The sequence below is a fragment of the Gracilinanus agilis genome, chromosome 3 (assembly GCF_016433145.1).
Source record: "Gracilinanus agilis isolate LMUSP501 chromosome 3, AgileGrace, whole genome shotgun sequence".
Taxonomy (NCBI): Eukaryota; Metazoa; Chordata; class Mammalia; order Didelphimorphia; family Didelphidae; genus Gracilinanus; species Gracilinanus agilis.
Genome location: NC_058132.1, coordinates 408,816,946 through 408,832,261, shown reverse-complemented (window position 1 = coordinate 408,832,261; position 15,316 = coordinate 408,816,946).

Here is a 15,316-nt window from a genome sequence, read left to right as displayed (position 1 = left end):
CATAATATAATAGAGCCTAATAAGTGACTCTAGAAGTGAGTAACTGAGGTTAATGTGCAAAGACATGGAGCAAAAGGGCTCGGATATCTAATTCCCTACCCCTGGACTGCTTTGACAGCAAAATAATAATAGTTGGAGACTGCAATGTGCCTATTTAGGACCTACAAAAATCTGATAAAAAGTTAATCAAGAGGGATAGCTAGGTGCCTCAATGGATAGAGAGCCAGGCCTAGAGATGGGAGTTCTTAGATTCAAATCTGCCTCAGATTCTTCCTAGCTATATGACATAGGCAGTCACTTAACCCCAGTTGCCTAGCCCTTATCACTCTTCTGCCTTGGAACTGATAATAAAAATTGATTCTAAGAATAATGGTTAAAAAAGATAAGATAAACAATGGCAAATAGGAACCAGAATAGAATTTTAGAAAAGTGAGATATTGTATAGATCTTTGGCATTTACTAAGTAAGAATTGAAAAAGTTAAAATATTTCTCAGCTTTATAGAAATTAACCATGTGCTAAGACAGTGATGGTGAACCTATGGCATGGTGCCAAAGATGGCATGCAGAGCCCTATCTGTGGACACTCAGGCCATTCTCCTCCTCTCCCCCAGTTCATTACTAGAAAGGTTGAGGGACTTGGGTAGAGCTTTTCCCTTCCCCCTCTCCACTGTGCCTGATGACATTTTTTCACATCCCCCCAACCCCTGCCCAGCAGCCTAATGGGAGTGCTTCTTCTCTCCCCTGTCTTGAGTAAGGCGGGAGTGGGGCGCAGCACTTGGTCTCTGGGGGGACTGGGTGGGGCACTTAATCTCTGATAGGGAGTGGGGGCGAGGCCTGGCACTCCATCTCTAAAAGGTTCGTTATCATTGTACTAAGGCATAAAAAACTCATAAACAATTTCATAAAAACAGTAATACTAAGTTCATTCACAATGAAATAAAAAATCATAAAAAAGACATTTGAAGAAAATATTCAAGCTCAATAATATAACCAAAAGAATGTGTGGGTCAAGGAACAAATCATATAAACAATAGATAGTTTTACCCCCAAAATAAGACTTTAAAAACTTTTAGGATGTAGACGAAGCCATCCTTCGAGAAAGGAATTATATTTCAAAATATTTTTCTGCACAATAGAAAGGAGAAAACAAATCAATGAATTGGGCGTGCAACAAAAAACTAGAAAAAAGAGCAAAAAAGTCTCCAAGCCCTAAATAAACATAAAAAATCAAAGAAAAGGCAAATATAAGTATAAATGGATTGATTCTAAGAATAAGAGTTCTTAGATTGGATTAATAATTAAAATGAATTAATAATTAAAATTACAGGATTTTATAACCTAATAAGATAAGCTTAACCAATTTGCTTAAATTGGGGGGAGGGGAGGAACAAATGACCAAAGAGAAAAAAATGGAAAAAGCAAAATCATTACAGATGAAGAAGAAATAAGGAAAATTACTAGGAACTATTTTGCTCAATTATATGTCAATAAAACTGATAATTCAAATGAAATGAATACATATTTTCAAAAATATAAAGCACTAATTATCAGAAAAATAGAATATTATATTCAGTCTCTGAAAAAAAGAATTTGAACAAACCATAAAGAAACTACAAAAGGAAAAAAGATTAGCTATGTTTACAAATGAGTTTTATCAAATATTCAAAGCACAGTTAAGTCTGACATAATGTAGATTAATTTGCAAAAATAGGGAAAAAAGCATCCTACCAAATTCTTTTTATGATATTTCCCTAAAACCTGGGAGAGATAAATTAGAAAAATAAAACTATAAACCAATATTTTTAGCAAATATAGACATATTGGATAAAATACCAGCAATATCAATAGCAACATATTAAAATGATTATGTATGTGACCAGGTTGGATTTATCTTAGTAAGACAAATAGTATCTATCTGAAACCAAAAACTACCATTATCTGTAATGGAGAAATGTTAAAGACCTTTCCAATAAAATGAGTAATAAAGCAAGAATGTCCATTATGTCCATGATTATTTGATATAATTATAGAAATGCTAGCTCTAGGAACAAGGCAAGAAAAAGAAATTGAAGAGGTAAACATAGGTGAAAAGCAAACTACCTGATAACTTTTTTTTTTAAAACCCTTACCTTCTGTCTTGGAGTCTGTGTATTGACTCCAAGGCAGAAGAGTGGTAAGGGTAAGCAATGGGGGTCAAGTGACTTGCCCAGGGTCACACAGCTAGGAAGTGTCTGAGGTCAGATTTGAACCTAGGACCTCCCATGTCTAGGCCTGACTCTCAATCCACTGAGCTACCCAGCTGCCCCGCCTGATAACTTTTTGAAGGTGATATGATTGCTTACTTAGATGAACTTAGACTCCACTAAAATTTAGTGAGATAATAACTTCAATAAAGTAACAAAATTTAAAACACAGAAATCCTCAGTCTTTCTGTATATTAAGAAAGAAGTAATTTAAAAATATTCCAACCACAATAACCACAGAATATATAAAATATCTTGCAGACCACATATCAAGCCACACACAGAGGGGGAGTATTTAATTCTCTTTATAATCTGGTTTCTACTTTTCTTTCCAGTTTTCTTATCCTTTAGTTCCCTCCATATACTCCAAAAATCTGCAACATGGACTTTTTTTTTAATGTTCTTCACATATTTTTCCCATTCTGTGCCTTTGAAATGGCAATTCCCCCATGCCTGAAATGGTCTACCATCTTACTTCTCTGACTTTTAGCTTCTTTAACTTGCTTCAAGACCTAGCTCAAATCCTACCTTCCTCAGTCCATCATTCAACTACCATTTAAGTACCTGTTATGCACTAGGAACTGTATTAAGTGCTTAGAACGCAAAGAAAGGCAAAACCCAATCAATTCCTGCTTTCAAGGAGATCATGGTCTAATAGGTGAGAGGACATGCAAATAACTATGTACAAACAAGATATACACAGTATAAATTGAGGTTGAGAGGCATTTCCCCATTCTCCCCTCCCCTGAGTAGTCCTCAAATGTCTTTTCTCAGAGATTATTTTCCATTTACTCTGTTCATAGTTATTTATATGTCTCGCTCCCCCCCCCCCATTAGATTCTAAGTTCCTTGAGGGCAAGGTGGTGTTTTTTATACCCTTCTTTATGTCTCTAATCTTTAGCACAGTACCAGCTACTACAAATGCTTATGAGCTGATGGACTGACTGCTGTGATGAATTCTGGCATTACAAATGCTTGTGAGCTGATTGGCTAACTGATGTGATGGATTCTGCCCGGAATGATGCTGTTTCATTTGATGTGGCTTCTAGCTTCTGCCTCAGTTAAAATCCTTGGCAATCTTTTTCTACAGAGAAGAGTGGGTGCTGTCATGCTGTTTTACTATAAAGATCATATTCTTCCCCCCCCCCCCAACCCCCAGGCTTTTAATAAAGAAGTAGAAATCCTTGCTTGGGACCAGCAAACAACATCTCAAGTTCTGTCTCATTCTCTGAGTTTTAGCTAGAAACCTCTTTTGACCCCAGCAGGATATTCTGAGCCCCAGGAGCCAAGCTCTTCGAACAAAGGGGAGGGTTCTCCCAACTAGCTAATCCTTCCAGGCTTAATCTTTTCACTGGACTACAATTACTGGTCCCTGAGCTCAGGGTTTCCATGGGCAGCTCCACTCCCAGTCAGTGAGCATTCCATGGACCTCCCAATTTTAGGTTGTGAAAGCTAGACTATAAACCAGGTAATAGCTATTATTCCAATTATTGCCAAAGAGCTCTAAGATTCTTGATTCCTGAGTTTTCAAACTCTTAAGTCTCTTCCATTTTCCCATGTAGATGAGTGGGTAGGGAAGAGACACAGAGTCAAGAATGAAACACAAAGGACTCGTCACTCTACATTTCTGACCTTTTCATAACCAGATACAGTCAATAAGCTCCGAGGGGCTTTGAAGCACATTCTTATAGAAAAATTAGATGTAATTTCTACGAGGTCTAGCCTCTAATTTCAGTTGTTTGTTGTCTTATCCAATCCCTAAGGATAGTTTAGGTGTATAGGTACTCAGCTTCTATGGAAAAGAAAGCAGTCTTTGAGGAAAGAGGGGAACCTGAACACACTGAGTAGAGATTTCTGAGACTGGGCAGAGACAGAACAATCAATGATTCTGAATTTCTGTCCCCTACCTTGCTGGCCTTACCACTTTACAGTGAGTTAGTCTGCCACAAGTAGGAAACTCTTTTCTCCATGCTCTCCTGGGATGTCCTAACTTTTCTTCTCTGCCTCATTTTCCTCTTGCCAGCCTCCACTTCCACCTGCTTTATTGTGGAAGCAGGACCTGGCGATTACCCACTTCAGGGCTTTGCTTCTGTCTCCCACTCATTTCTTGGTTGCCTGAGGAATGCAATGAAGCTCTTTCTGGTTTCCTTGGCTTCTTCACTTCCCCAATTCCTCCTTATCGTACTTGAGATTCTTTCCATTCTCCCCCCAGCAGCCGAGGCCACAGGCGGAGGTTAAGATCTTGCCCCACATTCTGTAATTCTTTCTTCATAGGAGCCTCCTTCAGTGCCCCCGCCCCAAGCCCTGGATGATGGTACTTAGTGACCTTTTCACACCAGCACTTCAGGCTTTTGTGTGGTACAATTGGTCTTCCTCTTCTTTATGTGAGAGGACTTGGACGGAGACATTAGAACTGTCAGCTCGCCTTGTACTTTGGTAAGAGTGATGGAGTAAGCAAAGAAAGACGATTCTCCATGAGTAGCAGTAGCAAGAGGTGAAGATGGTTTCAGGTTGTGATAGGCGATGGGTTGTTTTCCCCCCTTTCTGAGTTACTACCACTAGCCCCAACCCTTTTGTGGCCTGTGTGCTTGTGTGTGCACATTTATGTTTGAAACATCTCATATCAGTCAGATGAAGAGCTAAAAGCCTTAAAATGAGCCTATCTCAGAGACTATCAGGTTCAGTTGCCTTGTTTTGACAGGTGATGTTTTCTAAGACAATGAATACTCAACAGGGAGGAAAGTTTCTATTCCTTTGTCTTCTTTGCCTTAACTGTGGGACTTGAAATAAAAATTTCTTAATCTCTTTGCATGCGTGGCAATCCAGACAAGCTCTTTTGTTCCCTGGGCCTAGCCATTTTTGTGAAGGGATGCAACAGACTGGTATTTTAATTGATCTATTTGAAAGAAAATGGGAGTTCCTCTCTGCCTCAAGGTTAGAAGGGTAAATTATGGGGCGAGGAAGGTGTGGGGGGCAGTTGGTAAATTCTTTCAGCTTCCTAGAAAAGAAGCTACTGATAATCAAGAGAGGAATAATATTACTGTTACTAATCAGTATTAACTACAAAGTATTGCTCATCTTAGAAATTCATTTCTCTCGCACAAAATCTCAGTGGGAAGGAGTATCAGAGACCAACCACGGAGACAGGGTCATCTACTGTTTCCTCAAAGACCTCTAGCAAGGAGAAGAATCTACCTCCTAAGGTAGCCTATTCCATTGGGGGGGGAGGGGACTTTAATTGTTAGGAAGTTTTCTCTTACATTAAACTAAAATCTGCCTCCCTAATGACTTCTATCACTTGCTCCTAGTTCTGTCTAGGGCAGAAACAGATCAAGTCTAATCCCTCTTCCATATGAAAGTCTTTTGAAAGGTTGAAATACCTATCATTCTCCCCCTAAGGCTTTCTTTGTCTAAGGAAATACTCCCCTTCCCTCCAACCCCCCAGTTCGTTTCTATATCATAGTCTCCAGTGTCTTTTACCATAGATATCACTCCCTTCTGGGTATATTTGACTTTGAAATCTGAATAAACATATTTGTTCTGTCCTTTGCCATCCCATTTTTCTTTGGTAAAGGAGAGACACAGACACACACAGAGACAGACAGACACAGAGAGAGACAGAGAGACACAGAGAGAGAAATAAAGTAAAAGTTGAGTAATTTAGCCTTCTTACCATTTGGCATTATCATCATTCCATCCAGTGGTCCTAGTCTATCTTTGATGTTTTCCTTGTCCCAACATAGCTAAAATAGCTTTCTTTAAAAAAAAATTTTGGTATTTATTAGTAGCTTCAGTGAAGTCTGAGCTTTTACTCTTCTGATTGTTCTCATTGGACCGTGATACTCTTGATTTCTTCTTCAGTACACTGACTTTGTTCTATTCAGTTCAAATCAATAAGCATTTATTAAGCTTTTACTATGTGCAAAGCACTTGTGAAGAAAAAGAGAAATAGTCCCGGGTATTGTAGAGTTTGCATTCTTATAAAGTATGTTTTATTTTTTCCATCCTCTATGCATCTTTTAAAAATCTGAGTTGGTCCATAAGTTCTCTGTGCAGATGTATTGGCTTTTTAAGGCAGCTTCCACTTTTGCTGGTGTAATTGTGCAACAATATCATCCTTGATAGGTTTTCACCTGACTTGAATTGACTTCTGTAGAGGATTAGGCTACTGAATCCTTCCTACTCTCTTCTTGAACCCTTTAAAAGTGGCTTCCCCCAAATTCAAGTTTCCCGTAAGACTATATTTGGTTTTCCCCTCCCTCTTTTTGGTCTCCTTTATACCTCCAACTAGCCATAGTGTGACTTGTCTATGCAGTTTAATTTGAGGGTTTGTTAGTTTAAAAGAGTTAGAGGTATAACTGAGGGAGCAAAGATTCATACTCCATACAGACACAGATGAATATTGAAACTCAACTAGTTTTAGGAATGGGGACCCATTAGAAAAAAAGAGTCAGCCATAGACTCAAGATAGGACCAATTAAACAAGTGAGAATCAAGCCATGGAGAGTTACAGACTTAGCAGCCTTCTCAGGAGGATGCTGCACTGAAGAGATTCTCAGTGAGCACTCTACAAAGAGAGAAAGGACTACTAGACCCTGATACTAGACTTGTGAATTGTATGTAATATTTCCTATGTGTGTACCCCACTGACATTGTACCCTCACCATAGGGTTATCCTTCAGGGAACTGCATGCAAAATTTTGCCAATGTTTTTCATTTGTCATTCATTGTCTTGCTTAAATTTGCACACCACATTCTTAGAGGGAGATGTGTATAAATCAGATGCTACTCCACATTTTCCAGCTATCTATTGAGGCAGCTAGGGAGTATATAACAAAGAGATTCTGAGCCTGTAGTCAGGAAGACCTGAATTCAAACCTGACCTCAGACAGTTGATAGCTGTGTGCCCCTGGGCAAATCACTCTACAGTAGTCTGACTCAGTTTCCTCAGTTGTAAAATGAAGATGATAATAGCACCTAAATCCCAAGGTTGCCGAAAAGATCAAATGAATTAGAGGGCAGCTAGGTGGCTCAGTGGATTGAAAGCCAGGCCTAAAGATGGGAGGTCCTAGTTTCAAATCTAGTCTCAGACACTTTCTAGCTATGTGTCTCTGGAGTCTTCCCCACCATTGCTTATCCCTTATTGCTCTTCTGCCTTGGAACCAATACACATTATTGATTCTAAGATGGAAGGTAAGGTTTGTTTTTTTTAAAGATCAAATGAAATAGTGTTTGTAAGACTTTAGCACAGTGCTTGGCACATAGTAGTTGCTTAATAAATGCTTGTTTTCTCCTTTCCTATTGTATTTTTCTCTTTCTGTAGTCAACTTGACCTTAGTTTAAAATGAGATGCAGTGACATTTTTAGCCAAATGTCCAGCATTTGGAGATGCTGCTAGTCATTTCTTTTAAACAAACTTATTTTCAAATGGGACTGGTCAATTTCTAAAAATAAATCTAAAATAATTCAAAATGTCGTTTTTCCTCCCCTTCATTTGGGAATGACCTCATTCTTCCAGTATCCCATAGAAATTTCTTATGATTAACTGGGATATAACTATGAAGCTTTGAAATCTTTACTCAAATGATAAGCCAGCCTCTCAGATTACAGCTGCCTGAGGATTTTTCTCATCTCAAATTACCAAGCGCTTCATGAGTTTTGTTTTGTATAAGCTGTAGTGTGTTCACTTATTTCCATTAGGTAAATAGCTAGAGTTTCATGAGAAAAACAAACTCCAATTTGAAGTTATAACCAGAGACAAGCCATAATCCTACCTCTTCTCTATCTTTCCACAAAAATTGGCATGACTGAAATTGTCTTATTGTAAACATAAATGACAGGATTAAATCCTCACATAAACCAACCAACCAACCCACCATCAATTCAGAAAGTATCCCTCATCAAGAAAAGCAAAGGAATAAAGGACAAATCCTCTCAGACCCAAATTGAGACTTTGCAGCAAGCCAAGTGCTTGAAGCCAGGTGGTCCAGCTAACCCACAAGAGGAGCGGTTGTCTCTATTGAATACAAGGGTTTCAGGGTTTGCTGATAGCAAGTGTTACCCATAACTGCTTCTCTTGCAATTAATTCCAGTTATGCAAATAACTTCCTAGATCTGTTGCTTCTGGAAGCCTCAAAAATAATTACCTTCTATCTGCCTTTAGAATTAGGGACCATTTTTGTTTTTTACGAGACCTGTGATTTCCATTGGTGTAGGGATCTGCCAGTAAGAAAATTCCCTTGACCAAAGCTGACTAGGACCTCTGCTACACAAACCTGGTGCATTGACAGATTAATTCACTTACTTGCTTCTTGGCAATTTACCTTCCTTCTTTCACTTAAGAAGAGTAGAAAATTCAACTTTAAATTCCTTTTCCTCTTTAATAGTCTTTTTTTTTTTTGAGAAAAATTGTATAATCTGAGAACAAATACTTTATCCCATACAAAGAATGTTTCAGAGACAAGACTTGAACTCTTGACTCTCCAGCAAGGTCTCTGTTTGCTATGCCACAAAGAGGATCCATATGACATTCAATAAATGCTATTGTAGGGGTTTTGAAGGAGGGCATATTGATGGCAATATTTTTCTGGGCATTTTATGAATCTAGGATATTCAGGAAAAGAGAAAACATCTATGAAATACCTACTATATGCCAGGCACTGTGCTAAATGCTATACAAATATTTCATCTGATCCTCAATTCTTAAATCCTAGGAGGTAGATACTATTATTATCTCTATTTTACAATTATATATAATATATATAATTATGTACAAATATCATATACAATTATAATACAGATAAAATTATATATAGTTATAAGATAAAGATATAATTATACTATATAGTTATAATATACATGTATAATTATAACACATAATTTTAATGTAAATACATAATATAAAGAAATTGAGGCAGACAGAGGTTAAATAATTTGCCTAGCTTCATACATTCAGACAGATTTTGTCAGGAACCATAAGTGACCAAGTGTTCGCTTTTATGAAAATTCACTCTTGACAAGCACCCTTATCAAGAAGTTTCTCATTCTCAAATTCTCTTCCTTGACCTTTTCCCCAAGTCAACTCTTGTAGAGAGAAGTGAAAAGTTAGGCCTCCACAGGAAGGATGGAAGGAAGGAAGATATAAATGGACCAATTAACAAAGGGCTGTGTTTGAATCTTGTGGAATCCCAGTTCATTCCACATAGTAGGTATTTAATTAAATTGTCTACTATTTGCACAGGTAAGGAGATACCATCCTTAGGTGTGAGCCAGTTTGAGCTCTGCGGTGGTGAGTTTTGAAGTTCAGGGCACATGAAAACGAAGATACTAGATCACGAGAGAAAGGTTGATGGGTTTTTTCTATGCCTATCTGATTACAGCTACTCTGTTCTTGTTGACCCTTTGCTGCTTTCTCCCGCCCCCCCCCCCCCTGAAATTAGAAAGAATTAAAAAGTACAGCTTCTATGAATCAATGTAACTCTTCTCTCCATCTTAGTAACTCAATGCAATTATGGGATAAAATACAGTGAATGATCACAAAAAATAAATAATAGAAAATTGTTTAAGTGGCCAAAGAAACTTTATCCCATTGTGATGCAAGGCAAGCTGGACCAGCTATATGTAAATGTATGCAGTAGCCTGTGTGCATGTGGCCACTTTGAAGTTGCCATCTGAATTTAATTCTGCTTTTGTGATTAAATCAGGCCATTACGTTTAATCTCACTTAATAGTAAGAAACGCTCTTTGTTGTTTTCTATAGGCAACATATTCTGTCCCGAACATATACAGCTTGGTATTCACACTTTTCTATTAATCCCCGATGGCTGATAATTGCTTCATCTCCAAGTTCTCTTTCTAATTCACAAGGGGACTGATTGCAACTATTCTTCCCCTATACATTAGTGCACTGTTTTGGTCTTACTTCTTTGGCTCAGTGAACCCTATCAAGCTGTCCACATTTTCTGGGCATGTGGGTGTATTGTAAGTCGTTAAATTAAATTCTGTGTTGACCCCCTAAACACCAGAATCTATTAGCACTGCAACTTAGCTGATTGACAAGTGGAGCTACTTTGCTACTCAAAACCCTGCTTTTACCAAAAAAACAACAAAAAACCCAGAACTCAACAATAGCCTAAATAGGTAGAATATTTTGTTTCAAGTGAAAGTCTGGGGTCTTCTGCCTGCTGTCCTACTTACATTTTCATTACTACAGAAGGATCAATTGTATCACTGCCTGTTGTTCCATTGATCTTACATATGTCAGTCTTGTTGTTTCTCTAGGGGGAAAATGTATCTCTAAGAAACGAGATGTCTGAAAAATGTCTTTCGTTTAATGAAGGTTATAAATTATTTTCTAATCATTGGTTTCTCCTAGACCTTTTTTATATCTGAAAACATAAAATGGTGGAATCTCACACATTGCTCTTCTTTGTTTCCCCAATGTGCTTGAGATCTCAAGAATCTCTGCCATGGTAACTGCAGAAAGCCATGAGCTGTCTAGTTGTGGGTGTGAATCCCATGTTTTGACTAAAGTCCAAGATCTAGCTAATCTTATTGTCTAACTCTGCAGAACAAAAACAGAGAAGATTTACTTCTATTACCCATAATTGCTGGTCTCAAATTGCATTAATTTTGTAATGATGGGATTTGCAAATAAAGAATTCAGAAGAACTTAATTAAAATTTTTCATCAAAGGCACGTATGAGCAAAACAATGTGCTGGTTATGTGGAGAGGAGGGAAAACCAATGGATAGCTTGTGTGTGACATTGGTATCCTCATGATGTCAGCAAAAATCAAGAAAGAGCTGCTCCTCTCCCCTGGCACATTGCATAGTTCCCCTGTAGTAAAGTTATGGGAAGACATGGGAAGAGAGACAGATAGGATGGGAAGGCATGGTCAGGCTCTGGTCTGCATCATAAAAGAGAATGTCCACAGCAGGGAAATCACAAATAGATTTAACTTTCATTTTAGACCTATTGTGAATTCAGTTTGAGCTTACAAGAGTGTTCTTGTCAGATACATATTAACTAGAATTTGTAGCTTTGTTATATATAATGGCCTCCACTTACTTTCTACCTGGTTTTAGGAAGGCTTAAATTTCTCTGTTGTTCCTGTAGCTAACAGGAAAACCATACTTTCTTCTCAAAAGAAGGCAAAACGGCATGGGATAAAATTTGGTAGAGTTTAGAACATGGGAAACTCTCAGACAGGTCCATGAGACCCAGGGCAAACTCTAATGAAGAATGCCCTCTCTTCATCCCAACACTTCCTCCACTTTTGAAGCCAGTGAAAGGGACCCTAGAAAGTTGATTAGGAAGAGCATAGTCTGTGAACTTTATGTTCAAAGGCTGTGATATTTGTGTCTGATGCTTTTCAAAGTTGACTCTGCTTGCTAGAAAAAGCAAATATTAATAATATGGAATTAGGTTTTGAATAATGATACATGTAAAGCCTAGTGGAATTGCTCATTGGCTCTGGGAGGGGGGAGAGAGAAGGGGAGAGAAAGAAGATAAATCATGTAACCATGGAAAACTATTCTAAATCAATTAATTAAATAAAAAAAATTTAAAAAGTAGTCTGGGAATTGGGGTATCCAGTTTATATTTAAGGCTGTGTGCGGGTGGTAGATACAGAGTTCACCAGCCCTGGTCTGTTGTTTTCCATGAGCTGCTCTTTACTGAGGAGCCTTAAGAAGTGCTCAATCCCTCAGCTTTTACTGAGTATAAAGCCACTTAGGAAATCCCAGAATGGGAGGAACTCACCCATAAAATGGAATAGGATAGTAGAATGGATTAGAAAACAGAATCTAACAATCTGTTGTTTGTAAGAAACATACTTGAAACAGAAAGACACACACAGAGATAAAATAAGAGGATGAAGCTGAATCTTTTATGCTTCAGCTGAAGTAAAAAAGACAGGGGTAGCAATCATGATCTCAGACAAAGTAAAAACAAAAATAGACCTAATTAAAAGAGATAATCAGGGAAACTACATTTTGCTATGTTGTTATTGTTCAGTCATGTCTGACTCTTTGTGACCCTATTTAAGATTTTCTTGGCAAAAATACTGGAGTGGTTTGGCATTTCTTTCTCTAGCTCTTTTTATAAATGAGGAAACTGAGGCAAGCAGGGTTGAATGACTTGCCCAGGGTCACACAGCTAGTAAGTGTCTGAGGCTGGATTTAAACTCAGATCTTCCTGACTCCAGGCCCAATGCTGTATCCAATGTGCTACTTAGGTGCACTGCAACATTTTGCTAAAAAGTACCATAGACAATGAAATAATATTAATACTAAATATATATGCACCAAATGGGATAGCATCCAGATTCTTAAAGGAAACTTAAGTGAGTTGGAGATTTTAATTTATTCCTCTCAAGACTAGATAAATCTAGCCATGAAATAAAAGAGGAAGAAGTTAAGGAAATATTCATCTATTCAGAATTTTAGAAAAGTTAGATATGTTAGAACTCTGGCAAAAAATGGAAAGGGAATGCAAAAGAGTAGACCTTTTCCTCAGCTATAGATAGCACCTTCACAAAAATTAACTACATATTGGGGCATACAAACTTCATGAATAAATGCAAAAAGGCAGAAATATTAAATGCACCCTTTTTGGACTGTAATATAACAAAAACTATATTCCATAAGGGACCTTAGAAGCACAGATTAAAAATTAATTGGAAACTAAATGATCTAATCCTAAAGAATGATAAATCAAAGAATGAATCATAGAAACAATCCATAATTTCACTAAAGACAATGACATTAATAAGACAATATACCAAAATGTATGAGGTGCAGTCAAAGCAGTACTTAGGGAAGAATTTATATTTATAAATGCTTATATCAATTTAAAAAAGAAATAGCAGATCAATCAATGAATTGGGCATGCAACTAAAAAACAAGAAAAAATTAAAAAAATTAAAAATTCCCAATTAAACACCAAAATAGAAATTTTGAAAATCAAAGGCCACATTAACAAATTAGAAAGTAAAAAAGACACTGAACTAATAAATAAAAGTAGGAGCTACTTTCATGGGGAAAAACCCAATAACATATATAAACCATTGGTTAATTTGCTTTTTGAAAAGAAAGAAGAAAACCAAATCATCAGCATTTCAAAAGGTGAATGTACTTGCCCAGATTAAGAGAAGAGGAAATAGAGTCACTTAACCCCTATTGCCTAGCCCTTACCACTCTTCTGCCTTGGAACCAATACATAGTATTGATTCTTTTAAAAAAAGAAGACATAGAATTCTTGAAAAACTATCTTTAAAAAAAAAGGAATGGAAAAAGTCATAAATGAACTCCCTAAGGAAAAATCTTTAGGACCAGATGAATTTGCAAGTGACTTTTACCAAATGGCTAAAGAATAATTAATTCCAATAGTACATAAACTATTTGAAAAGATAGTTAAGGAAGGAGTCATAACAAATTAGTTTCATAAGACAAAATATGGTTTTTATACCTAAATGAGGGAAAGCAAACAGAAGAAAATGACAGATAAAGTTCCCTATTGAATACTGATGGAAAAATTTGAAACAAATTACTAGTAAAGAGACTACAATAATATATCACAAAGATATTTATGTATAAAAGTATTTATAGCCGCTCCTCTTGTTGAGGCAAAAAATCAGAAATTGAGGGGATGCCCATCTGAACAAATTGTGGTATATGATTGTAATGGAATGCTATTTTACTATAAGAAATGATGAGGGAAGGTTTCAGAAAGACCTGGAAAGACTTATTTGAACAAATGCAAAGCGACATGAGCAGAATTGGGACAATATTATACACAGTAATAGCAATATTGTAATGATAATCAATTATGAAAATCTTAGTTAGACAATAGTCAAAGACCCATGATGAAGAGTGTTGTCTACCTCCAGAGATGATTGACTTCCCTCAAATCTCAAAGATATTAAGTTGTGGAAGTGAGATTTGAATCCTTCTCTTTTACCTCATTATTTAATGTCCTATCAATGAAGAACAAATTCTTTAACTCAAAAAGGGAAAGATAGTATGGATAATCAAATTGCAAATATAATGACCAAACCTCACTTAAAAAAAATACTTAGGTACTCTGATCAATTTGATGATTTGTTCCTCTCTCCAACAAGGCTAATATGGAAATAAATTTTACATGACTTCACAATTGATATCATATTACTTGCTTTCTCAGGTGGTGGGAGAGGGGCAGGAGTAAAGGAGAGAATTTGGAATTCGACATTTAAAAAAATGAATGTTAAAAATAAAAGATAAAGAAAAATCAATAAGAGAATGATGAATCACAAATATCAAGCTTGAAGGAATATTAGGAATTGTCTAGTCCAACTCCCTTGCTTTTCAGATGAAGAAACTGAGATTCATATAATTGAAGTGACTTCTCCAAATATCAAAGATTTTATTTAAGTGATGAAATTGGGATTTGAATCCTACTCTTCTGCTCCAAAATTTAGTGTACTATCAATGAAGAACAGATTTTTTAACTCAAAGGGGGAGGGAAATAATATGGGTAAAGTGCAAATATATTCAACAAATATCATTAAAAATAATTTAAAAAGACTTTAAAAAATACAAAAAAATTCATTTTAAAAATCTGATGAAAAAATGCTATCCACCTCCAGAGAAAGAACCAATGTAGTTTGAAGCATAAGTTTTTCATTTTATTTTCTTGCTTTTTTTTACCATATAACTAATAATATAGAAATTTGTTTTGCATTATTTCCCATGTACAATGAGTATCATATACTTTTAAAAACATTTGCCCTTTGTCATAATTAATGCTAACCTTCCAAGGCAGAATAGCAGTAAGGGCTAGGCAATTGGGTTTAAGTGACTTGCCCAGGATCACACAACTAGGAAGTATCTGAGGTTAAATTAGAATCTAGGACCTCCCATTTCTTGGCCTGACTCTCAATGCACTGAGCCACCTATCTGCCCCTAATGAGTATCATATTACTTATCTTCTTAATAGGTGGGAAAGGAACTGAAGGAGGTAGAGAGTTTGGAACTTAGAATTTTAAAAATGAATGTTAAAAACAAATAATTTAAAAGATAATCCCAGACTA